Source organism: Heterocephalus glaber, unplaced genomic scaffold (assembly GCF_053883595.1).
Source record: "Heterocephalus glaber isolate CG9 unplaced genomic scaffold, H.glaber_assembly_v1.0 deba00001428, whole genome shotgun sequence".
NCBI lineage: Eukaryota > Metazoa > Chordata > Mammalia > Rodentia > Bathyergidae > Heterocephalus > Heterocephalus glaber.
Genome location: NW_028258293.1, coordinates 16,483,824 through 16,511,162, shown reverse-complemented (window position 1 = coordinate 16,511,162; position 27,339 = coordinate 16,483,824). Strand labels below are relative to the sequence as shown.

The following is a 27,339-nucleotide window of genomic DNA, read 5'->3' as shown; positions in this document are numbered from 1 at the left end:
AAGAGATAAAACCATAACACAAAAGGAAAAATGTATCTTCTATATGTGCCGGTGGTACTGTCAAGCTTATTTTGAAATAAATATGCAAGTTGTGTTGGCCCCAACACAACACCTGGCACATATTAGACTTAATATTTGTTAAATGAATGAACAATTTTCTTCATCTCTCTTATTCATTTCACCTCATCCCATGTTGCCAGACATCAGGGAAGACAGGTTTGCTTTAGATATGGTGCGCATGGAGGAGCTGAGCTACATGCAAGATGATGTAAATAGGGGGACATTACAAGGCCTCTTACTGAGACACAAAAACAGTGGAATCTGCATCAGAAGGGCCTTTCATTGGGCAAAGAAGAGACCATATAGGCCACACCTGCTATTAATGGCCATTTTTACCTCACCTCTGAATCGTAACCTCAAATCTCCCTGGCCTTGCCAGCCCAAGTGTAAAATTGGATTGAGTTAGTCTCCTGTCTTGAGAGCTGTAGGTCAGGTGCTCTCAGAGTCATCTCCAGGTCTTCCAGCCGCCTGTGCTCAGGCGTGTGTCCGTCCGTTCCTGCTTTTTCACTCCTCCTGTAAGCCAGGCTGCCCTTGGAGCGCCTTGGCTTTATTATACGGCTCTGTCACGTGCAGCTGTCTGCCCTCTCAGTGGCCCGCTCCGTGCAGGTTTAGTGCTGTGGGAAACTTCTCTCCCCAACTCTGAGGCACACTGGGTCGCCTGGCTCCGACGCAGGGCGAAGGCCTTCACGGAGCATGTCCTTGGCTTCTGACACTATCCCCACCTATTTATTTATTTAGTTATTTAAATAAATGGCCTGCTCTCGCTCTCCTCCCCATCCCAAGCTAACTGCCCCCACCATGGCTCAAAATCGGCCGCACAAATGGGCCAGAGATCTGTTGACATTTTCTTCTCCCTCCTTGGTTCTCATCTTCCCCTTTGCTCTTCCAGGCCCTCAGTCCCCACCCGCATCTTCACAATCTCTGAGGATTATTTGGGCAGAGCATTAGCTGATTTAATTAAGCAGCAGCTGTGTACCTAACCAAGAAGTCCAGTCCACTTTCAATATTCCATTTAACCTTGCAAATTAATCGAGCCCCTCTTGTGCCAAGAGGTCACTAATACTGCCCAAGATCAAACAGGAAGCCGGGGTGGAGCCAGGACTGAAACCCTTGCCTTCCTTTGCCCTTCGCTTGATGGCACACACTGCTGTTGCAAAGCCACTTCCGACCATTTTAAGATAAAAATAAAATTCAGAACTTTGCTCTTTCAAGGTAAGACCTTTCAGTTGCCCTCTTCTTCCCCAATTTGCTCCTCCTTGTGCATTCTTTATCTCTGGAAATGGTGCCACCACCCACTCAAGTTTCTCAAGCTTGAACCTGTGAATCATTCTCTGGCCTGCAACCTTCCTCACCCCTCACCAAGTCCTGTCTGTGCCACTTGCAAAATGTAGCTCAGCTCTAGCCCACCATTTAGTCCCTGCCCAAGCCTGTCCTCAGTCCGGACCACTCTGATTTCTCTCCTGGCCCACTACTAGTGACCTGTAACTGGCCTCTGTGCTTCCCTGAACAAATTGTCTCTTACTGGGTCTCACCTCCCATGCAGGCCTTCCTGTGTTTGTTGACCCCATTTCAGAATATTCATAAGCGCGTTTCTCCAGCTCTCCCCTGGACTTCCTTTGCTGGACTTTGTGGGACTCTTCCCTGCTGGGTCTGGACAGCTACAGAGAGGCCCCTGCTGTGGAGCTGGAAACAGATCTGCAGGGGTTAAAGTGTAAGGAAAGAAAATGTTGCTGCTCTAAGCACAAGACTGAGTATTCCAGTGAAAACTTGCAGAGTGGTTTTTAATTTCTTTTCATGAGGTTAGTTACAAAGAGGCCAAGTGGTGCCCTGGGGAGAAGACAAAGGCAGTGACAGATGGAAACCCTGGCAACCAGGGTGCACACACCCCTTTTCTAAGGCCCAGGCATGCTCAGTCACTGTCCAGGGTACATGTGGGAGGGGAGGGTTGGCCCTTGAGGGGGCAGGGAGCACAAGGGGAATGCTTGTCCTGTCCAAAGGAGGGCTGGTGGGGCTAATTTGTAAATGCCACTTGTTTTAGTTACTTTTCTCTTGTTGCTGAGACAAAATATCTGACACCTAGAATTAAAGGGGGAAAGGTTTATTTGGCTCACAGTTCAGAGATGTTTTAGTCCATAATTGGCTGGCTCCAAGACAGGGTGGCAGAGGGGCAACAGTCCATGGCAGCAGAAGACAGCAAAAACAGCAAGAGACCTGAACAGCATCTTTCTGCCCCTTTAATTTTCTTCAGACTACCTAGGGTGAGAGCACTCACACCCTTAATCCTAGTACCCCCAGGCCTAGCTCCACCATGACTCAATCGCACTCTAGATTCAGCCACCTCTGAGAAAGCGTGAGGCTTTGGGGGATATCTAAACACAAGCCACAACACCACTGATTTGGGTCACGGGTGAAAAAGCTCTGCTATCACGTCTGTGAGATTGATTAATGTCAATCTCCTCAACTAGTCTGGGTCCTGGCTTCAGGGGGACTGAAGATGGGACTGGGTCTGGTTTCTACTCTTTGTGTTGGCTTAACTTGGTATCGGACATATAGTAGGTGCTCTGTACAGACCTGTGGAATGAATAAATGAATGACTAAAGTACGTGTGTGTTTATATAAATGTATTATATGGATACACATATGTATTATATATGTACACATACACACAAAGTGTAAGTATTCAAAGCATACACACAACATATATGTGTAGGCATATATGTATCTTCATTTGTATATACATTGATATGCAGAAAGATGAGGCTTCAGTTTGGTTTATGCCCACATATAAAGAAAAAAGGACATGATAAAGCATGATAGGGAAGACTTTATTCAGGACCGTCCCCATAGGTATGGAGAGTATGCCAGTGGGGTCTCACAGCTGAGGAGAGACTGTGCTCAACTCTGAACACAGCACAGGAGAGTGGGAATTTACAGCTGAGGAGCAGGGTGGGGGAGTCAGCAAATGGAAAATTATTATCAGGAAACATCAGAGTAAGGGGGATTCTGGCTAAACTGCCCAAGTAGAATTCTTGCTGAAGCCAGACCAGGGTGCTCAAACTTCATGGAGGTGGAGGGTGAGGATCCTGGTCAGATATGGAGGGTGATCAGTATCAAGGAGAGAGGGTTCTGGCTGAACTGGCCCAGCAGGACTCTGATAACACTGCATTTCACAGGAAGAGCATAGACAGGCCCAGGAGAACGTTCAGAAGGCTGACTAAAGTTCGGCCAAGCAAAGAATCTTAGTCACCACACATGTTTTTCAAATATAACATCAGCCATTACAGTTTTGCTAAAAGACAGGCAGTAACCCTCAGGTACTCGACATGAAGTCTTACTTCCTTTATCCTGGCTAGTGGAGGCTTCAAAATAGGGATTGCCTTTTGGGTATGTGTTCCTCCCCACTGGGGTTTGATCAGTCATTTTGTGAGTGTGTGATCTAAAAGTACCACGGCTGGGTTGGGGTGTAGCTCAGGGGAAGAGCACTTGCCTAGTGTGTGTAAGCTCTTGGGTTCCAGAACTGAAGAAAAAAATGTCATTGCTTTATTTATTTATTTTTTTTAGCCAAACAGTTTAAAACTTCAAATTACCTTAGAAGAAGAGGGCATGGGATTTTTATGTTTAACAAAAGAAGATAGAGCTTAAAAATAGTTGGAAAAAATATGATTCTAGAGGAAACTGGCAAGTACCACAGGAAGGGCTTGTCTTATATATTATTACGATCATTTAAAAAATCTCTAATTGGGGCTTGTGTTGGCTGGGAGGACAATTCTTCTAACAGGAATGAAGAAGCCCTTTTTGTCATAGTTATTTTTTTTTCTTTTGGTACTGGGGATCGAACTCATGACCTTGTGCTTGCGAGCCAGGCGCAGTGCCACTGAGCTAAATCCCCAGCCCTGTCACAGTCACTTTCTTCATTGCTGAGACACAGTACCTGACACTTGAAACTTAAATGAGAAGAGGTTTATTTTGGGTCAGAGTGTGTGGAGGGCTCAGTCCCTAGTTGGCCAGCACCAAGGCATGAGGGCATGACAGAAGCATAGTGAAGGACAGCTGTTCATAGCATGGTAGACAGGAAGCAGAGGGGTCAAGGGAGGACTTGGGAGGGCAGATAAACCCTTCCAGACCACACCCCAGTAACCAGCTTCTTCCCATCAGATCCCATCTCCTAACAGCAAGTCAGCTGTTACCAATCACCTTCTGAAAGCCCTGCCAATGATTGCATGAGGCCCTTGAGGGACATTAGATATAAACTATAGCACTTTGGAAGGGAGGTAAGTATCTCTCTTTTTCCTCTGTGTAGATTGGGGTGAGTTTGTATGCTAGGACTGCATGGAGCCCAGTTTAATCAGATGGAAGAAAGATTGGTGTGGAGCCTGGGACAGAGCTGACAAGTAGGAAGAGGAGAGTGGCAGGGAATACAGTGCTTTGTAGAGGCAGGAACTCAGAAACCTCAGCAAAGAGACAGTAGATTTGAAGCAGGATGTTCCTATGATGACAGTGTGTTTATCCTGGTTACTTAGCTGTTAGAAACATCACATTCCAAGTCTGGTGCCGTGGCATGTCCCTCTAATCCCAGCTATTCTGGAGGCTGAGCTAGGTGAATTACTTGAGCTCAGGAGTTTGAGATCAACCGGGGCAACATGGCGAGACTCTATCTCCCAATAAAACAAATACATTTGGATTTAAATGAACAAACATTAAACATAAAATCATTTTTAAGAGGTCATCACATTCCAAAACACATTTATCTTAGTCCTTTATTTTCTAGGATTAGTGAAAAAGCGGAGACTACCATTGTAGGTACCTGTTTTGTGCAAGCCTTTCCTGACTTGTGATTGTGCAAGCTTGACAGTTGAATGGGTAAAAACTAGTCCAGGTTTTTGTGCACGACAAGGAAAGAATCGCCAAGTGTGGACCTTGTAGAAGTAGTTAAAAAGCTACATTTATTGACGATCACGTGATGGTAACAAGAACAGGCAGAAGGGCAAAAGGAAAAAGGAAGAAGAGGAACTCTCAGTCAGTCAAGTTAAGCTGCTGGTGGTGGTGGTGAAGTTCTCGGGGAAGGAGCTGGTGGTGGTGTTGACGGTGTGTGAGCAGACACCCTCCAGGCTGGTGCGTAGCTCCCAGGCTCTGAGCTGTGCTGGCCCTGGGAAGAGGAGGAAGAGGAGGAAGAGGAGGAAGAGGAGCCTTCAATGGGCAGCCACACAACAAAGGCTTCCAGTATTCAAAGGGTCGGACACCTCTAACTTCAGTGTCTCCCATTGTGGTCAGACACCTCTGACGCCAGGTGTCCCTCGTTTTGTCTCTTACGGGTGTCAGAACTAATGCTGCCTCGGCATCTCGATCTCCTACGCTTAAATATGGATAATCACTAGGGCGATGATGTGCCCACAGCTGAGTGAAGGGAAAGGCGTGGCTCGCTCAGCTCCTCCATTTCTAACTGTATCCCAAGGGCCCTGGGTGAGGGCTCCTGAACACCGAAGAGAAAGCTCTTTGCCCGTAAGTGCAGCTCTTGGTACTGCTCCCCGTGTCCAGGGATCCGTGCAGAGGCAGAGGACTCCAGGCGTGATACACAAGCTTGAGCACGGAGTTCTTTGTTAAGATTCCTGAGCCCTGGTGACTGGAGCCGAGGGGCCCTAGCTGTCTGTTTGGAATCCCTAGTAGTTTTCTGCTGCTTAGCTTCTATGACTGCCCCGTGACCCTAATGCTTTCAGTTGTAGTATTCCCGTTCCCCCGGTTTTAGAGAACAAGCTTGTGACTGGCCAATTACAATACTGTATCTCACAGCTCTAGTGATTGGGTCAGTAATTGACATGTATTCTACTGAGAAGTCAGTGAGGGTTTTTTGTTCTGTTTTTATGTATTTATTGTTGGTCGGAGACAGCTGTTGGGGCCATTACATGGTGCTATGGTTTGGATCTGGAATGTCCCCCAGAAGCTCATGCTTTGAAGGCTTGGTCTCCAGCTAATGGTGCTCTTGGGAGACGGTGGGAATTTTAGGAGGCAGGGCCTAGTTGGAAGTTAGGCCCCTGCGGGCTGCATCCTTGAAGGGGTTATTGGGACCCTGGTCCTCCTCTTTTTCCCTTGTAGGTGGCAATGAGGCTTTGCTCCACCATACTCACTCCCTGACATGATGTCTTGCTTTATCACAGGCCCCAAAACAATGATCCAGCCCACCATGGACTGAAACCTCTGAAATCATGAGCCAAACTAAATCTTTTCTCCTTTTAAGCTGATGACCTCAGGTATTCTGTCACAGTAACAGAAAGCTGAGTGACATGCATAGCTACATGGATCCTGTCTTAGTCACTATTCTTGTTGCTGAGACAAAATACCTAACACACAAAGTTAAAATAAGAAAGGTTTCTTTTGGCTTACAGTTTGTAGAGGTTTCAGGCTGGCTCCAAGGCAGGGTGGCATGGCAGAGGAGCATTGCAAAGGAGAAACAGTCCATGAGAGGAGAAAATGGTCCATGGCAAAGTGGGGCAGGCAGAAGGCAGCAAAGCAGTGAAGCAACAAAGCAGCTTCTTTCTGTCCCTTATATTCCATACAGGCTACCTACCCTTGGCTGGAGCAACATTAATCCTAGCATCACACACCTTAGATCCAGCCACCTTTGAAAAGCCCCACCTATGACCACACGAGGCTTTTGGGAAGACATCTAGATACAGCCATAACAGATCCTAACAAGTCCAACAGAGGGAAACTCAACATTGGGATGCATAGAATTAGTTTTCATTACATCATTTGAACCATTGGATCAAGCCATACCTGATGTTAGCTACCCTTGGACTTTTCAGTAACACAAACCAATAAATAACTCAATATCCTATGTCTTTTTTTCTCTCCTTTAAACCTGTTTGGATATATATTCTGTCAGTTGTGATAGAAGCATTCTTAATGGAGTCTGACTCCTTCCCCCTGGAGATGTTATATGAGGAAAGATCATGACAATTGATAAATCCACCATTTCCATCTATTGCTCAAGTTTCAAAAAATGTAATTCTTTTCTAGGTCTACTGTTTTCTTTTAATGTCAACTGTTGGAGTACTTTTCGCTCTGAATCAATCCAGCTCTATAGGTTCAATTTGACTGGGCCTTTGAAAACAAAAGCCTGTTATTTCTACCATAAAGCAAAGGTCACTTAGATCTCCAGGAGACAAATGCTTGGCTATTCTTCCAGCAAGGAGGAGGGAAACTTCACCTTTTCAACTGCCTATGCTGGAGGAAGTAAGCTCGAATAACTATCTCAGCAAGCTACCTGTTAATTAAAGCTTTGTAAAGCTAACTCACCCAAGGCCTTCTAATAAAGTCCTTGATAATTGACTCACCCTCGTGCATGTGTGAAACATCATATAGATAGGACGGCAAAGCAAGGCAGAAGGTACCTGGTCCAGCCTCCCTAACCAGTGGACTCTTGGCCACTGCCTGTTGGAAAAGCTGGATGGTCAGAGCTAAACCCACATGACAGATTGCAAACTGAAACACTCCCAGAGACCAGGTGGGTAACAGAACCAGCAACCTGGGGTGGGGTGGGATGGGATGTGGAGGAGCACAGGGAGTAACGGGGCCTACTGTGAACAGGAGAGAATGGGTCAGTGAAGCAGCCACTACGCAGCTCAGACTGTGGTCACCATGTGGGAAAATGGGCCCAGTATGACGCCCATTTAAGGGACACTCAAATCTCACAAGTTCTAAATGTTGGCAAGTTCTAATAAAACAACAAAAGCCAAGAAAAAAACAGTACTGCCAAGCCAACCAAAACACAAGCAGGCCAGGTCAGTGTTTTTAAACCCCTACTACATAGTCTATAATTATTTATCTTTACCTCCATAGTGTATCTGTGTATAAATTTGTGAATAGTGTGGTAAGGTTATTTTGAAGCATCTTTTTCTTTTTCTTTTTCTTTGCTTAAGTCCAAAATAAATTGAGTCTCTCAGGTGTCACTTTCTTTAGAAACTAGCTTTCTCCAATGTCATGTGCTATTGGACGGCTGCCCAGCTTGGGCCATTCTGGGTGATGGGTATCGTTCTCTTTAAACACAAGGTTCTTGTCTTAGTCACTTTCTTACCTCTGAGACACAATACCCAAAACTTACAAAGGAAAAAAGGTTTATTTTGGCTCACAATTTGTAGTCTGTAGCAGCCAGCTCCAATGCAGGAAGGGATGATGGAAGGGTCTGGCAGAAGAATGCTCCTCACATCGTGACCACTGAGAAAGAGAAAAGAGAGGAGCCACGGAAGGAGACATATGTTTCTGGGCCACCCCCCTCCAGGTGACCCACCTCTTCCGACTAGGCCCCATCTTCCAACACCAAGCTGGCTGAATCCAGGTAGCACCGCCTGAATGCAATCACCTTCCACAAGCCCCGGCTCTGAGTGCATGAGGCTTTGGGCGACATCCAGATATGAACCACCAACAGTCCTGCACTGCCTTCCCTTTGGAGAGAAACATCTCCTGCTTTTTGTGCACATGGTTTGGATGGAGCTGAGTCAACCTGAGTCATCCAGGGTCAGCCTACCCCAGCCTGGCCATTCAAAGACTTCATCCTTGGACCACAGTAGACTGGGGGAAGGTTGGAGAGCATGAATATAAATGATGTCAATGAGACAATTCCTGTTTTTGCTTTTGTTTTGGCAAAAATTACTGGGAAAGGGAAACTCTTTTCCCTCCAGGGTTGCTGACTATAAGAGATCTGAATTTGGAGAATCCAGGTGCTATCAGTAGGTAAGGGCCTGGTAAGAATGACACTGTCACCAAGGGAAGAGGAGAACAGAGGAGGGAGAAGGGGAGGGGAGAGACACACACAGGGACTAAATATGTGCCTTTGACTCCAGCTAAGCCTAAAGCTAGATATACATCTGGACTTTTTATTAGGTTAGCAAAAAATTCTCGTTTCTTAAGATGGTCTTGGTGGGATTCTTTCACATATATATCATATATATATGATATATATATATATGTATATATGGTCTTGCTAACTACCATAGCAGAGCATCTTGGGCATAACAGAAACCTTAGAGCCAGAGCCATAATGGGCTCCCCTTAGCTGGGAGGTGGGGACATCTGTGAATCCACATTGTGGCAGTAGGGAGACAAGCTATAGGAAGAAGCAGGCCTGACAGGATGCATCCTGACTGCAGGGCTTAGTGTCAAGATGCGTGCTAGGGAAGCATCCCACGCTCAGTCTGTTTTGCTGTAGCACTTGCATGTTTGTGTGCGATTTTAACATAAATTAGCTCAAGTGTTGTTGATAAATGGAACCATGTCAGTACGAGGTGGAAGTTGAACTGGTTCATCTGTGAGGCTGCCAGCCTGCCAACATTTTGCACTGGCAGTGTCAGAGGACAAAGGCCAAGTGCACACACACAGCTGGGGACAGCAAGCTGGGACAGAGGCAGCGTGGCCCTGTTCTCATGGCCTCTTCTTTCCCTTTGCCTTCGGGAAGCCTGGGCTCCGTGGGAGGGTTGCTCACTGCTTAGTTCCCGATCCTGTGCAGTTTTTTTTTTTTATCTCAGTGACTCTGAAGACTTCAGCTTCTCTTCATTGCTGTTTGTCAATTTACCTTATCTTTCTTTGTCTTTTTATGGTAAAGCCCTTAATTTTTAGCAAATTTTCTTTATTTGTTAGGAATTGAACATTCTTTTTAAACTATGCTGCTATTTTTATTAAGATTATTATCACCTTTGTTAGTGCTGTGGTTGCAGAGTTGCATGCTTTGAATCACATTCCTCCATCCGATTTTTCCCGTAAGTCTCGATTATTTGTGGTTTGCAACTTTGCAGAAAGTGTGCTGCTCTCTTTCCCCTAGGAACACATATATCTTGTTATTGCAGAAACACCTGCATTTTTAAAACAGAGCAGGATAATAGCTATGGATGTGCTGACCCTAGACTATATTGCCTCCATTTTCATTAATTCCCTCACTTTCATATGGCATTATCAAGGTTCCACCTGCCACCTTGTAATTTTCTTGTCTGATAATAAACATAAAGAACTTGCACCTGATTTCTGAGTTGCGCTCAGAAGTCTGTTTGGATCCCCAAATCCAATTTTCAACCCAGGAGACCTAGCACATGTTCCTCCTCTTAGCATCAAGGAGGGGGCCTCTCAGCAAACCTTGCACACCAACAATGCAGTGTAAGCAGATGCTACAAACTGTAAAGGAGGCAGGATGCAGGCAGCTGGAAAATTGTGCTACAAAAATAAACACCCTGTTTCTGCAAATTGGGCAACTCTCATTAGCCCGAGGAAGCTCATTTTCATGGTTAAGTAGTTAAGCGGCTGATTAAAGGCAGAAGACCATTTAGGCACCTGTTTATTTGTGCATTTTCTTTCCATTTTTAATTTTTGCCAGGAGATGGCGCTCTTGAACTCACTATGGTCGAGGATCCCTTAGAGCTACAAGAAAAATTCAGCACCTGCAAATACTTCCTCTGAAATGGAGAAAATGACTTGGACTTTCCAAGGGAGAGAGGAATGCAATTTAAAAACCAGTTAGAAACCAAGTGGCTAAGAAGAAATTAATACCACCATCATTTTTAAATTTTGAATTTAAAAAATTCAATTAATGCTGATTAGCAATGAGGGCAGGTACAGTCCCAATGTCGTGATGTTAAATCATAAAGTAATAATATTTTGAAGTGAAGAAAAAGGCATTTGAGGAGGAACTAGTTTTAGACCTTACCATATTAGAATAAAGACAGCTTAGTATACCAGAGTGTGGTAGAGCTGGATTTAAATCTCAAAGGCAAATGCCACATAATACAAATAGTACAGTAGTAGCTTACATCCTTCAGACATGCTTTCTTATGTGATCAGAGGTCTAACTCTGTATTCCAGGCCAGCCTCGAATGTGCTGTGTATTTCAAATTGGCCTCAAACTCAGGATCCTCCTGCTCTGGACTCCTGAATGCTGAGATTGAGGTGTGGGCCAGCATGCAGGCTCAAATACTGCTTTTTAGGCAGTTTTGACCTATATTTGAAGAGTTAGCTCTAGAAACTGTGGTGGCTCAGGGTATGAACCTTACCCTGAGATATGGGTCGAAGAGAATGGTAATCCAAAATGGAAACATAACAAACACGCATGATGGCTTGTCATGTGCCGGGTTCTTTGGGAGGTACTCTGAATGCGTTATCTCATTTAATCCTACAACATCAGGAGATGGTTATTCTTGTCATGTTTTACAGATGAGAAAACAGAACTTGCCCAAGGCCAGACAAGTAATATTTATCACAGCTAATAAATGATTCAGCTGGCTCCAGAACCCACACTGTTAGTTACAGTGCTGTCAGTTCTTACCCATTTTGCTTCCGGGTTTGCTACTTTCTCTTTGGTGCTTAAAACCTTCTGAGGGCTTGCAGAGGCTTATGCCCACAGCATAAAGTCCAAATTACTTAGCCTGATAAAGTCTTTTACAAATCAGTTTCAAGCAAGAGTAGGTTAGAGACATGGCAGGCATATTTTCTAAGGCCATGCCTCACCAATGGCCATCTCTGAAACTGTTCTGCCATACTTGAATATTCATTCATAATCTATTTATAGGTTCCATTGTTAATCCATATATTAAGTGTTATTAAAACTGAATTTATTTTTAAATTTAAACACATTCTCTATAGTGTTGACATTTCCTTCCCACACTCTAGTGGAAAGGCTTGTTTGGTGGAAAATCCCTTTGTCATACACTCCGGTGAGAACAGAATTTCTTTCATCTTACAAGGTCTGTTTGTGTCACTTGCCCTCTGAGTGTCCTCAGGACAGCATCTTCTACTTCCCTCACTTAATTGTCTCCTAAAACTCCAAAGAAAATAGATAATGGTTCCAGGAGGAAATACTGCTGGGCTTTGAGTCTCCCAGCCGGTATTAAAGCATTATCAGCATTTGTTACAAACCCGCTACACCCATGCTTTGCACAAGTGTTCTTGGCCTCAGGTCATTATTTTATGACATTTGTTAAGAAATATGCTTTATTTTTCAGTCAGAAGTGTCTTCCCTTGTGAGTCTCTCTCATTTTGTTTTGCTCTGTCTTGGTTGGATAGAAGCTTGGTTCACTGGACATGGGCCTCGGGTTAATGTTTAAATAATCATAGCTGGAATGCAGGCTGATTCTGGTTATTTGTATACTACTAATGGTAAAAAGACAAAATTTAAAATCTAAGGTGAGTTAAAAGGGTCAGCAAAGAACAAATATAAACAAAGAACAAGTGTAGAATGAATTTAGTTATATTACAAAAATTACAGATTAACAATACTTTAAATTCAGTTTTTCCTATTCTTTGAGGAGTTTCAAAAGTTATTGTCCATTATTCCCCAAAGGAGCTTTTTCAGAAGGGCACTTTATCAGGCCCTCGACTTCTGTAGCTCACCGTGAGCATTGCCTTCCTAGTCTGTGTCTTCCGAAATCATAAGTGCTGGGGTGTGGTTTCCACGGTTCATCTAGAGTTAGGGTGTGGTGCTCAGCGGTGCAGGTAGGTGGTGCCTTCCCAGAGGAGGAAGGAGACTGACCAAAGAATGCAGCACAGCGAAATAAAAGGGTACAATTTCCAAACTAAAGGGAAAAGGTTAACACTAGGAAACAGTGACATTTCCTCAAAAATGAAACCTGATGTTACCATTTGATCAGCCATGGCACCTTTGCGTATGTCCCCCCAAGAATTGAAAGCAAGGTCTCAAGAGTTATTTGTATCCCAAGGTTAATTGCAGCACTCTTCCAAACAGCCCAGGGTAGAAGCGACCTGAGTGTCAGTGGATGAATGGATACCACGTGATACTTCCACACAATGGACTACTATTCAGCCTCAAAAAGAAATGAAATTCTGACACATGCAATAAGATGAATGTACCTGGAGGACATTATGGCGAGTAAAATAAGTTCATCCAAAAGAGAACAAACACTGTATGAGTCCTCATACATGAGGTAGCTACAGTGGTCAAACTATAGAGAAGGAAAGTAGGGTGGTGGCTTCTAGGAAGCAGGGGAAGAGGGAGCTACTAATCAAGGGACCAGAATTCCAGCAGGGGAAGAAGGAAATGTTCTGGAGATGGGTGAGGACTGGGCCAGGGGGATATACTTAATGCCACTGAACTGTACCCTTCAAAACCGTTAAGATGGGAATATTGTATGTCATGTTTATTTTTTCTTAATTTTAAGAACAGTAACATTCACCCCTCCCAGGGCAGACACCTTGCTAATGGTGGCTTCTGAGCTGGGAAACCTAATCAGAAGCACCTGCCAGGTTTTCTATCCGCGAAAAGGTAGTCCCGGAAGTCATGTCTTGTAAGGGGAGCGTGGGGTGCAGCGGAAGTGTGAGGTGTCCCCACTGCTTCCCACTGTGGAGGCTGTGAAGCCGTTCTCTCTGCCTCAGTGGAGACCATTGTTGACTCATTATCAACGCAAAAGTGGAGGAGCAGGGAGGTTCCTGACCTGCGGAGTTGGGTATGTAAATGGAGGCAGAGACTGTGAAGCAATGACAACATCCAGGTTGCTCTGGGAAGGTCACCCCAGCAGGGGAGACTGAGGCAGAGCAGTGTTCACAGGGACTGTGTGCTGGCTTTCATGTTGTTTAATCACATCCATCATGCGCCAAGCCTCGTGCTGGTTCACATATAAAAGTTCATGTCAACTGCATAATTACTACAAGTAGTTGATAGTATTAAAAACCTCATTTTGGGCTGGGGATTTAGCTCAGTGGTTTCACCACCTGCCTCGCAAGTGTAAGGTCCCGAGTTCGATCCCCGGTACCAAAAAAACCCCTCAAACCCCCAAAACCAAAAAACCCTCATTTAAAAAATAGTGCATATTAATTTTACAAAATACTAGGTTTCATTGTGGCATTTTCATACATATATAATACATTGGATGGTACCCATCCCATGTTACCCTCCTTTACCCCCTCCCCCTCATTCCTTTCCTCTTGTCTAATAATAGGCTCCCTTTGACTTTCATGGTAGCTCTTTTTTTTTTTTTTAATTCTCCACATTAGGGAAAACATGTGATACTTGTTTCTTTGAGTCTGGCTTATTTCGCTTAACATCGTAATCTCCAGTTCCAGCCATAAAAATCTCCATCTCAGAGATGAGAAAACTAACCCTGAAAGGTAAAGGAACTTGCGCCAGGTCTCCCAGCTAGTAAGCAGCACAGCTGGACCTGGGCCCGGGTCTGCCCGTTCTCCATGCCAGGCCTTAGCAGCCCACCTCAAGCGGCAGAGAAAGCTGAAGTGTCCAGGGCACATGGCTGAATGAAGCCACCCTCAGGGGGACTCAGGGTGGGTCAGTGGACCCTGCCTGGTCAGCAGTCCTCTCTGGTCCCCATGTCACCAGAACAGTGGTCTTTGTAGAATCACTGAGAGGGGCACCTCTGTATCCCACCTGAGCCCCGATTCTGAGCCTCCACTGCCAAAAGAGTGACAATCCCTGTGGCCAGTAGGACAGTCTTCTACCTCAAGGCTGGTGGAGTCGCTTAACTACATTAAGAGAAGCAGCTGGGGAGAACGTGCTCTATTTTAGAGAGCTGACCTCTCCAAGCAGCACCTTTCCCCTGGGGGACCCCTCCCGACACCTACAAACGCACCGTTCATTGCAAACCGGCTGTTTCACTGATGCAGGTCACTGAGACCTGTGCTGGGGATGGGGTTCAGCTTTATTTCAGTTAACTGTTGGTTCAGGCTTTTGGGGGAAAGATTCCAGTGGACGTTAAGTCCAAATCAGCAAGATTTCAGAGCAGGTGCCCCTCATAGGTCTCGTCGTTATGACGTCATCATGGTCTCGAAAGGCCCCACCTCCTAGTGCCGTCCCAGTGGGAATTAGATTTCAACATGTGGATTTGGGGGTACACAGTCAGACCATAGCAACCTTCTACTGATCGGAATTGTCTCCGTTTTTGTCATCCCTAGTGCAGTATGGCCTCGTGTAGAAGAGGGACTCGATACTTGCTTGCTGGACAAATGAGTGTTTTTGGTAGGTTTCTCTCTCAGGTGGGTTCCTTCGTCCTCTTCATTCCACAGCACCGAAGAAAACTAACATGTTGCTACGAGTCCCACCTACCCTGGCTCTTCGTCTGTAAAGACTGGTGGAGTAGATTGAGACGCATGGATTTTCTGCAACAATAGCAAATATCACCAAGAAAACTTGATTTCTCTCTCTTTGATGGCCACAACTTCATCTTCTCTGTTTGGAATAACTTCTGTGACTTATATGGCAGTCCAGCTCCATCTAGCTTTTAGAACTCTGGAAGTCTGTAAAGCTCACAGGGAGTCAGAGCTCCACACTTCTACAGAAGCCAAAGGACGAGACAAAGCCTCTGGAAGGTCGTCACCAAGGTTTGGAAGAATCTTTTTGGTCAGAGGCTGGGCCTCTGAATATTTCACACCTACTTGCTCTGTCAGGCTCAGATTCTCTCCTTCATCCTTTTCCCTTCCTCTTTTTCCTTGAAGCAAGACTACCTTCAGTGCTGATCCAGTGAGAGAAAGAACTTAAGTCCAACCTTAAAACTCTGCTGCTTATTATAGAGTGGAGGGATCACAGTTTGGAACAAAATTGTCTTACCTTTACTTAAGCACACACAATGTTGAAGATTATTTTCAAAGTTTCTTCCTTTTAGATTCCAGAAGTCTAGTCTACCCTACACCATAGGTGGTGAATGCTCACAGGTAACATCTTGGTTCTGCTGATCTTGTCCCATCCATCTTTGATACCAGGCTATCATAGTACTGCATGTATTCATACCTGTGATCACGTTAGTGAACTTTCTTGTATCCTTTTCCTTCATTCCCTCTACCTTTTACATTCTGATTTTACTCCACCTAATATCACACCACAAAAATCTTTCATACCTTTTACATGAGATTCAAAATTGTTATAACTTGTTCCATCGAGTGCATATGGCTGCACTTTTATTCTTTTGTTTACTAATTGTGTGACACTATTTTTCACTCCTATATATATAACATTCAATGAGTATCTTCACAAATGTAGGTTTTTAAAAATTATTTTGACTTCTCTTGGGTTAACTCTCAGTAATGGAGTGACTAAACCAGAGGATATGAATTAATCTTAATCCTCTCTCTTGTCCTTGCCCACACTGGTGTCTGCACAGGTAGCACCTCTAGATCGTGCACCAGCTCTGCCCACATGAGTTAAGCCTAACTCTGCATTTCTTTCCCAAGTAACATGTTTTGACTCTTTGTTCCAAATGCTCAAGATCACAGTTCTATTCCAACAATGTTGTCAGAGCCCAAAATAGTGTGGAAAATGTTCTGTGGAAATTGCTTTCAAAGTTATTGGCATGTTCTTTTGAATAGCCTTATTGGTGACAAAACTTTGTATATAAAAGGTAGATAATTTTCCAGAAGGAAATTAGTATCTTTGATATACTTTCTGTATTAGACAGGGTCCTTTTTGAAGCCAGAAACTGGGTCCTTACTGAGCAGAGAGTTAAAGATGATGAGAACAGTTTACCAGGTAGAGGACTGAAGTACAGAAAGGGATACTGAGCTGTCACAAAGGGAAGCAGCTGCCTTCCCTGGAGATGGTGTGGAGGGACAAAGGCAGGTTGTTGGGATTACTAAAATCGAAAGGTTCAGAGAACTTGCAGTGCTGGGACTCAGCCCTCTATGGAACAGGGACACCTAAGGCACTGGTGCCCGTAGCATGGAGCCTGGACCTGAGGCTCCACCATCCTGGGGTTCTGGCTTCTGAAGAGGTGCTGTGGCTGGTGCTGTGTTGTGAGAGGCACCAGGAAGCAGGTTCTAAGAGTGTTGAAAGGAATGATTGCAAACCGGAACCATTGCGCTCCTGGAACCAGATGCTGCCGCCAGGGTGGGGTGGTGTTGCTGGCAATGGTGATGGCAACAGGAAGCAGATGGCAAAGAGAAAGCGCTCTCCACTCCCAAGACCTTCACACTCCCTGGTGCAACCCTGGCAGGTGAGCCTGCAAAGGATCCAGCTGCGTACAGAAGGGAGGCCTAGCCTCAGAAGGGAGAGCATGGCAGACGGGAGACTGGAGCAGGACACAACAGCACAGGAATCAGCAGCCACCACACACCAGCCACTCTGGAAGTATCTGCAAACCCCTTGGTTGTCATGCTATCCCTGTGATTGAGGGCCTCCTGCCCCCTATTGTGGATGAGGAAATGGAGACCCAGAGAGAGGAAATACTAGTCGAGTCTTTAGAATGAGAACACACAACTCAGGGTATGTTCGCTGCTAGTCCCCTACATCTGGTAAGTTGAGCTTTCCTCTGGGTGACAAGAGGAGGAATTTTCTTCTTCCTGATGTGGGCCGTGATAAGGGGAAATGAAAAGGAGGAAAGGATAGAGCCAGGGAGTTGGCATAAGGTCATGCCATTTGCAAAGTCTTCCTAGAAACCCACTCCCCAAATTTTGAGGAAATTCTACCCAACTCAAGAAAAGTTTAGAGGAAGTGGATTGCTTATAGAAATTGTTAATGGACCCAAACTTGGAACCAGAGAAGGTGAGGGAAGGGACAGGACAGCATTGGTAGAGCGTAAGCCTTGCGGACATCTTGGGATATTTAATGACTTCTCTTGGGTAATAGTCTAAAGGTTTGGGGGCCTAACTGACATTCAAATGGTGCCCATTTTACACAGAAGGAGAAATCGAGGTTCAGAGAGGTTAGATAACATGATCAAGATCACAGCTCTTTCGATGTAGAACTTGAATTCAGTCCTGATCCCCACAAAAACTTCCTCTCTAAAATGGGATGGATAAGAGAAACCACAAAAACAACATTGCTCACCATTTATTCAAAATGATTTACATAGCTGGAGTTGTACAGAGTGCTTGGTTAATCTTAATTCCATGAGGTAGACATCATTACCCCTGTCTTACTGGTGAAAAGCTGGGGCTTGGGCAGGTTAAATAATGTACCCTATTCACAGCCAGTTGTAAGTGAAGGTGGAATCCCCACCCAAGCCCCCTGGTTTCCATCCAAAGCTCCCACCCAGTGCTTCACAAACCTCAATGACCCTGAGAATCCCTGGGCATCTTGTGCCATACAGATTCCTATTCAGTTCGGAGTGGGGGGCTGCTGCAGCTGATCCCTGAAGCTCGCTCTGAGGAGCAAGGCTCCTAGGGAGGCGCCATGTTTCTCCCCTCACCTGCCAAGCACACTTGAGACCCCAGGAGCCCTCTTGGGCAAGCCCAGTTGTGATGTGACACCCACCGCTTGTCCTTCTTCCTCTTCCCTTCCTTTGAAATTGTTCAGAATGAAGTAACCAAACAAATCCATCATCTGACAGGTCATTAAGGAAAACATGATTTTTGTCCCATGTGACTACACTCAATTAATGAAGCCGTCATTAAAATCTTTGAATGTGTCAAGAAAATTAGTTTCAGGTGTTGTATTGTTTTGGTTCTGGAATAATTCCTGTACTTTCAATGAGCAATATTTGAAATATCATCACCCTCCCCTTCCATCAGGGACTTACAGCACAGGATACCTAAGAAGCCTGAGATATTGGGGGTCGGATGTTTATGGGAAGCAGTTAACATCCACTCATTGTTCTCTCTTCCCATTACCATGAGAGTGTTTGCTGAGAATGTTTTCAGAGCCAGTGGAAAGAAAGACAGGGAAACGCAGCTAGTGAAAAGTGCTGACAACCTCAGAAAAAGACTCAGAGTTTTAACTGTGGATCTGCCCCAGACGGTGCCTGCCCATAAAAGGAGAGCCTCGAGAAGGGTTGATTTTCCCTCCCTAACAAAGTACATTTACTTTTCAAACTTCTGGCTAAAATAAACATTTTATTCCAAGAAGTAAATGAGGTGGGATAATATTTTGAAATAATAAGCGACATGTTTTCCCTCTGCAGTTCCCCTCCCCTCTCCATTTCCCCCCTAAGCATCTCTCAAAGGAGACCTCAGCATTCTGAACCCTCACTGTGAGGTTGCTATTGCAGCAATGCAAAATAAATAAATAAAATAAAATAAGTTGAAATAAGTGATTTTGGAGGGCTTTGGAACTTGAAAACTGAGTCTGGGTTTCAACAAGAAGTTTGTAAAGATACTCAGACTAAATTGGTTCCCCTCCCCCCCAGGCAAACTAAGTGAGCTGGAGGGTTTAGGAGTTGAGGAAGTGACTCAGGAAGGAAGCAAAGTTAATTGCTGATGGAGGTGTCTGAGAAGGAGCCCTATTTTGCCGGCAGCTTCATGGGTTAACATCCTGCAACAGGAAGGGAAAGTAATAGGATGGGAATGGCTTTGCTTGGCTGTGGGTGTGCTCCCTCCTAGGAGAAGGTGCTTAGGACTTGTTTTTGTATAACTTTGCAAATATCTTTCTTTTCTGCACATTGTGTAGGCCAGTGATTTGGTCATTTTTATTGTTGCATAACATGGTGTTGTACAAACATGCCAGAGACTGCCATTCAGTTCCTGATGAACATTTCTCATTGCTCCTCTTGCTCCTAGCTTTGGTCAATGGAATGAGGAGGAGGTGACAATGTGCTGGCCCCAGTCATGGACACAGAGACCAAGTGTGATCAAAGAATAGGGTAAATATTTAAATTAAAACACTTAGTATGGTGAAAGACACATAGCCATGAATCCCCTCAAGCCAGGTGCCTCTGCCTGCCCCATTTTTCCCATTGTTCTTGCTACATTCTGAAGCATTTCTGGAAGTCCTCTTTTATGTGTCTTTACAGGTGATTAAAAACAATGCTGCTGCCAAGTCCAGTCTAATAGAAACGCAGATTCCTAAAAAGGTGGTTTATTTTTCTCCACTGGATCTAGTACTATGACTTCTGGCTCTTCCTCAAAGTCAAAATAACCATAAGGTAAATATTTTAATTGATTGAGGACATAGAAGCAGACATGGCACTCATGAAAGAGGACTTCCAGAACTGCTTCAGAAAGTGGCAAGAGTGAGAGGGTAAGTGTGGTTGAAGCAACGGGGAGTATTTTGAGGGGGATTAATAGCAATGAATCTTTTACTATAAAGCATTTAAAAGATGTAAATATTCACTGTATTTTTCAATCATATTGCATACAGGCCCTTCATATCCTCAGGTTCTGCATCCTTGGATTCAAGTAAGTGTAGATCAGAAGTGTTCTGAAAAACAATCGCATCAGTATTGAATACATACAACTCTTTCTGTCTTGTAATTAATACTTAAACAATGCAATAGAGCAACCATTTACATAGCATTACATCCTATTATGAATTATAAGTAGTCTATAAAGCACACAGGAAGATGTGTATAGGTTAGATGCAAGTCCTATGCCATTTTGAATAAGGGACTTAGCCATCTGGAATTTTGGTATCCATGGAGGATCCTGGAAAAGTATCCCACGTGGACCCTGAAGAATGACTCTATTTCTCATTATTTTCCAAAGTCAATCATATCCACGAAGAACACATGCCCAACAAACCTGCTGTCTCAGGAGAATGAGAGATGCAGGAATAGAGCCTAGCTTTAATCAACCCAAACCTACTCAACCTCCAGATCTAGGATCAAAAATAAAGCATTGTTGTTTTAACCCAGTGAATATTTGGGGATGGTTTGCTGTACAACAAGAGCTAACTGATACAGCCTCTCTCTGTCACAGGCAATTGGATGAATGCCCAAGGCCTAGCTGGCTGGTACCTGTCCCAGGTGTCTCTGCTCTTTTGGGCCGAAACACTCCGTGAACTATGCTCCACCTTTGCAGCTGCTGCCATTATTTTTCTTCCTTTGGGACAATGACACCTTCGTTAGTGGTGAGTATGTTTGCAGAGTTGTCATGCATTGCTTATTAGTCATATGATAGTTGAGTGACTTACCACGCATTAGTTTTACATATTAATGAGGTTCTGTGTGATATTTGCATACATTCACTGATGAAACCCAACTTCTAGTAATCGCTATTCTACTTCAGGTCAACTTTTTTTTAGTTTTCACTTATATGAGAGAGAATATGTAGTAATTGTCTTCCTGTGTCTGACATATTTCACTAAATATAAGGTCCTCTAGTTCCATCCAATTTGCTACACATGATAAGATTTCATTCTTTCTCTATGGCCAAATGATATTCCATTGTGTAAACATAATACATTTTCCTTATCCATTCATCTGTTGATGAAAACCTAGGCTGATTCCATATCTTAGCTACTGTGACTAGTGCCACAGTAAACATGGGCATGCAAGTATTTCTTTGGTGTGCTGATTTCATTTCTTTTCCACATACCAAAAAGTGGAATAGGTGAATCCTAAGCTATATCTATTTTCAATTTTTTGAGGAACCTCCAGACTGTGCTTCCTAATGGTTGTACTAGTTCCTATTACCACCAACCATGTGTAAGAGTTCCTTTTGCTTCACATCCTTGCCAGCGTTTTTGTTTTTAGTAATAGCTATTCTAACTGGGGTAAGATAGTATTGCATTGTGAATTGATTTGCCTTTCTCTGATAGCTAATGATATTGAGTGTTTTTCATGTATTTGTTGGACATTTGGCAGGGGTGGAGGGAGGATATCTATCTATTCAGATTGCTTTACAGGCTTTAATTGGATTACTTGGGTTTTAGTTGTTATATTGTTTGAGTTGCTGCTATATCCTAGATATTAACCCTCTGTCAGATGAATAGTTGGCAAATATTTTGTTCCATTCTGAAAGTTTTTTTCTTTGCTCTGCTGATTGTTTCCTTTCCTGTATAGAAACTTTTTACTTTGATATAATTTCATTTGTCAATTTTTGCTTTTGTTTCTGTGCCTCTGGGTCCCTATCCAGAAAATCTGTGCCAGTATCTTGAAGTATTTCTTCTGTTTTCTTCTAGTAGTTTCATAGTTACCTTTAGAACTTTGTTCCTTTTTTTTTTTTTTTTGGTATCAGGGATCGAACTCGGGACCTTGTGCTTGCAGAACCACTGACCTAAATCCCTGGCTTTCTTTGATCCATTTGAGTTAACTTTTGTACAAGGTGATAAATAATGGTCTAGTTTCAAGATTTTGCTTGTAGATACCCAGTTTTACCAGCTGTATATTGAAAAGATTGTCCTTTATCAAATGTATGTTTTTAGTGCCTTGTTGAGAAATCAGTTTACTATAGATGTATGGATTTGTTTCTGGAGTTTTCACTCTGATCATTGATTTTATGTGTCTGTTTTTATGCCAATACCATGCTATTTTGGTTACGATAAGCCTTTATCTTTTTTTTTCTTCAGTACTTGGATCAATCCAGGGATGCTCTACCAATGAGCTACAGACCAGCCCTTTCTTTCTATTTTATATTTTGAAAAGGGTCTTGCTAAGTAGCACAAGCTGACCTTGAACTCGCAATCCTTGTACCCCAGCCTCCTGATAACTGGAATTGCAGGTGTGCACCACTGCCTTGCAAGCCTTCATATTTACTCTTGCCATAGGCCCCACAAATATTTTTTTTGCTACCAGGGAACCAACTCGGGTCCTCGCACTTGCGAGGCAGGCGGTGGAACCACTGAGCTAAATCCTCGGCCCCCCACAAATATTAAGAGTGAGCCAGCCTTCTAGATTTGACAGAGATGAAAAAACAATATCAGACTGATAAATATAGACTAAGTGGGATACCTGCCTATATACACATATATGTGTATATACATCAATACATACTTACATGCGGAGAGGGAGTATGTGTGAAGCTACATCATGATAACAAATGAAATATACAGTAAGTCCCCAACTTACAAATATTCAAGTTGTGAACTCTCACAGATAGGAGTAGATCACGCATTAGGAAAATTCATAGATCTGAACAAATCAAGGAAGGAGCTGATGATCCTTAAGCTCCAGCAACATCAGATGTTGGCCAAATTCCATCTTGCCCTCCATCTCCTATTGCTGATGATCTTTTGGCTCCACCATCTCCCACTTGCCCTCCCTCCTCTAGTTAGTAACACTCTTCTTGTCAGGTCACTCCATGCAATCCCCTATATACCATTTGCACTGTACTGTGCCACCATTTAAAGGCAACTCTAAGAGTAAAAATTATATACAGTACATTTGTGTGTGTGTGTCTGGTTTTTTTTAATGCTTTACATTGTATACTTGTGTCAAAGGTGTATAAGACTCACTGTGTAGGACTTAGGAACAAATCTGACTTATGAACATTCTCCCAGAAAGGAACTTGTTCATAAGTCAGGGACTTACTATATTCTATTTTCCTACCTTGAAAATTATATTCCACAATAATCTGGAAGACCGGGTTCAAATTTAGTATTCTTGTATCCCACAGAGTTTTATACCATAGCAGTGGTATGGAAAAAACTAGTATCTGGCCCATGCTGTGCTCCTCTTACCTTTCCACTTGCTGTGGGTTGAATGTTTGTTTGCCCTAAACTTAATATTTGAAACCGAATCCCCAGTGTGATGGTATTAGGAGGTGGGCCTTTGGGATATGACTGCGTCATGAGGGTAGAGCCATCATGAATGAGATGAGTGCCTCATGACATAGATCCTAGAGAACTGTCTTGTCCATTCTCCCATGTGATGAAACAACAGGAAGGCTCTATCTGTGAATCAGGAAGTGAGTACTCACCAGACACCCAATTCCCCAGTACTTTGGTTTTAGACTTCCCAGACTCCAGAACTGAAATATATTTCTGTTGTTTCATAAGCTATCCAGGTTGTGGTACTTTGTTATAGCAACCTGGACTGACTAAGCATCACTCTTGACTGTACACATGGCAGCTCAGGTATTCAAGCTCCTTTTGTACTCTCTGCAGAGTCATCCTTGGCCGTACCTTGAGTCTAGGCTTGGGCATTCTAATAACACCATCGTCCCTTAAGAAACAATGGAAGAGGCGAGGTAGGTGGTTTCCAGGGATATTTGGGCAGGGAACTCCAGGGTCTTGAATACCCAGACTGTGGTCTGTAAGTCAGGGGAGAGAGAGAGCAGGACTCCATGTGGGCATACTTCCTTTGCCCCACAGAGATTTGGGGAAGAGCAGAGTCCACAGGGTACAGTTTACAGATTGAGAATTTTTCTGTTATGCTAACAATACTTCACTGATGTATAAGTCTTTTACGATCACACTGTATTATCTCAGTATACTAGCTGCTAATATGCTTTTTACAATTCTTACCTAGATATTCATAAGTAAGATTAACTTTCTTTTCGATGTTACTTATTAGGTTTTAGTATTAAACTGATTACTAAATTTATAAAAGTATTTGGGAAACATTCCACATATATATTCTGGAATAGTTTGAATAATTTAGAGAGGATATATGTTTCTTGCTGGTTAATTTAGTTATAGCTTGGCGTAAAACTGAGATTGTAAAAAAGCTTCCAGTTCACTGTGTGGTCATTGATGTGTTCAGATAGTCTTTTTCTTAAATCAATTTTGTTCATTTGTATTGTGCTGGAAAAACCATCCATTTCATCTAGATTTGAAAACTTTTGACAATGTTTTATATGACATCTTTTTATTACTTTTACTATTTTCATAACTATGATTATACCTTCTCATTCCTGATATATATATGTACATATATATATCTATATGATATATATATGTGTGTGTATATATATATATATATACACACACATACATGCATATATATATCTCCTGCATTATTTTTTGTAGTGAAACTTGCTACAGTATTGGGCTTATCTATCATTTCTACTGGCATTTTTTTCTTATGATTCATTGTTTTGAGCCTTTTATATTTGTTAATTCCCTCATGTTTCTTGTAGCTTACTTTGGTTTTAATTTCTTAAGTTGAATGCTTACTTTACTTGTGTTCAAATTTTCAAATGTAATAACCAAGCAAAGAATGGGTGAAGGATGGTAAATAGGAAATGAAGCTAAGAGTTAGAGAGAAGACAGGAAGTGAGGTAGAGAGGAGATTGGGGACTTCATGAGGAGGGACTTAGAGCATTGTAACAAGTACCATAGAGTGTCTGAAGCCTGGTTGTCAGAGTCGTATGTTATAAAGCACAGCATCGGGATACCATGCCTGTCTCTGCAGGCTCTGTATTCAGCTCCTGTCTCCATTTTGGTCATGAGTATATCATAAAGAGCTTGCCACATAGTCAAGAGAAATCCAGATCTGAGATGTCTATTACATTTTTGATCCATGGTTTCTTATTTCATAACCCAATGAAGATTTTCAAATAGGAAGGGACGTAGGGTTTGCCAGTTTTTATTTTGCCAAGTAAGAATATTACATGTACATACATAACCTTTTATCGGCACAGTTATTTCACCAGCATTAGGGTATTTTAACATGCAAATAGAAGGTCAAAAATCACAGAATAATAGTTTTATTCAATGCACAGTGTAGTTTGCAGAATTCCAACTCCAGCATCATAAAGCAGAGTGTAGAAGTATGGATTTGAAGCTAAGTAACAATAGCATAATAACCATCTCATTTGCAGGGGTTTGGGGAAAATTTGGCGAGCCTTACTTGGTTTAGATTTAGATCCCCAAATCATGGTCTGTAGGACTAAGCATGAAATAGAGTTCAAAAGCCCACCACAGAATCCAGAATTAAGCCTTGTCCTACCCCAATTCTTGAAAAGCAAGGTGAATTTATAATATCAAACACCTGGCGACAGCAAATGTCAGTCCTCTCAGGAAGAAGGTAAGATTATATGTGTCACAAATTATTTCCTCAAGCAATTTTGTAAGGACAGCATCCTGGACTAAGTAAAAACTCATCAAGAGCACAGGAAAAGAACAATAAGAATAGAAGTGATCAGAAACAGAACAACTATGGCTTCATGTACTGGAGTTATCAGATAGAGACTTTAAATTAATAGTGATTATCATGTTTAAGGGAATAAATTACAATGTCTAAAATTTTAGAGAACTGAAAGCTAATTTTAAAAAGAATTACATAGATATTCTTAATATGGACATCAAAATTAAGGATTCAATGAGTGGGTTTAACCGCTAATAAGAGAATTAATAATATTAGAAGACAGATTGAAAGAAAATATCCAGGATGAAACAGAGAAAAGCAGAAATAGAAAAAACGTAAGACACAATGAGAGTATAGAAATCCCATATAATGCTAATATTTTATTGTGAACATTTGTGTTAGAGTTCTTTGGAGAAACAGAATCAATAGATAGATAGATAGATAGACAGATAGACAGGAAGATAATTTATTATGAAGGATTGACTCAGGATTGTGAGTCTCCAAGAAGGAAGCCTGGGAGAGCTGGTGGTACATTTCCATCTAGACCCAAATCCCCAAGAACCAAGAGCACCAGCGGCCAAGGGCCAGGGAAGACAGATGTCTCAGTTCAAGAAGAGAGAACAAATTTGCCCTTCCTCTGCTTTTCTGATTAAGGGTTGGATCATGCCCATTTCATACTGATAAGGGTGATCATTATATTCAGTCTACAGAGTCAAATACTAATCTCTTCTGGAATCAACCTGACAGACATACCCAGAAATATTATGTAGCAGCTATATAGGCATCTCTTAGCCCAATCAAGGTGATAACATGAAATTGGTCATCACAGCATTCCAGTAGGCAGAGGAGAAACAAGGAGGAAGAATGGGAAAGAAGCAACGTTTGAAAAGCCAGTGGCTGAACATTTTCAAAATTGACAAAAGAAATGAATTCAGTGTTTTAAAATTCCTACAAACGTCTTTCAGGATAAATAAAAAGAATTCCACATCTAGACACATCAAGCATAAGAAAATAATCTTAAAAGACATACTGCCTTTAAAGATACAAGAATAAGACCAACAGCTTGTACATCAGGAAGAATGGAGGCCAGAAGATACAGGAAGAAGAACGTCAAAGTGCTGAAAGAAAATAACTGTGACTCTTGGAATTTTATACTCTTCAAAAATATTCTTCAAGAATAAATGTGAAATAAAGACATTTTCAGACTAATACAAATGGAGGAAACTTACAACCTGTAGATCTTAATTAAGGGAAATATAGTAATAGTTGATAATATAAGAAAGAATAAAGAGAAAAGAAATGGTTAAAACAAATAACATTTACTATATAAAACTTTAAAATAAATTTATATGTAAATTATATAATGACAAAGATTACATGAATCAGAAGGACATAAATTTGAAATGGTGTAAGGTCTTTACATTGTTCAAAAATAAGGCCAAACTGGGCCTGAGGATGTAGCTCAGTGGCACTGCACCTGCCTGGCAAGTGCAAAGTCCTGAGTTCAACCCCCGGTACCTGAAAAAAAAATAAAGGTCAAACTGCCATTTAATATTGGATTTAGTAAGTTGATAAACCATGATGCAATTGGAGTAAAAAATAATTCTAAGGTAGCAATTTGCTTTCCAGCTAGAAGAAAAGAAAAATTGAACAATTAAAACATTTTCAA

The 27,339-nt window shown here is 42.6% G+C and overlaps 1 long non-coding RNA gene across 1 annotated transcript; it reads right to left on the bottom strand.

The window, feature by feature from the left end:
• Positions 1–4,852: 4,852 nt before the first annotated feature.
• Positions 4,853–14,790, bottom strand: LOC101722084 (uncharacterized). The gene is made up of 4 exons (XR_205529.3): positions 14,631–14,790; positions 9,745–9,867; positions 8,187–8,271; positions 4,853–5,206 (listed from the first exon to the last, which is right to left on the bottom strand). It is a non-coding gene; the product is annotated as an uncharacterized LOC101722084 (long non-coding RNA).
• Positions 14,791–27,339: the final 12,549 nt, after the last annotated feature.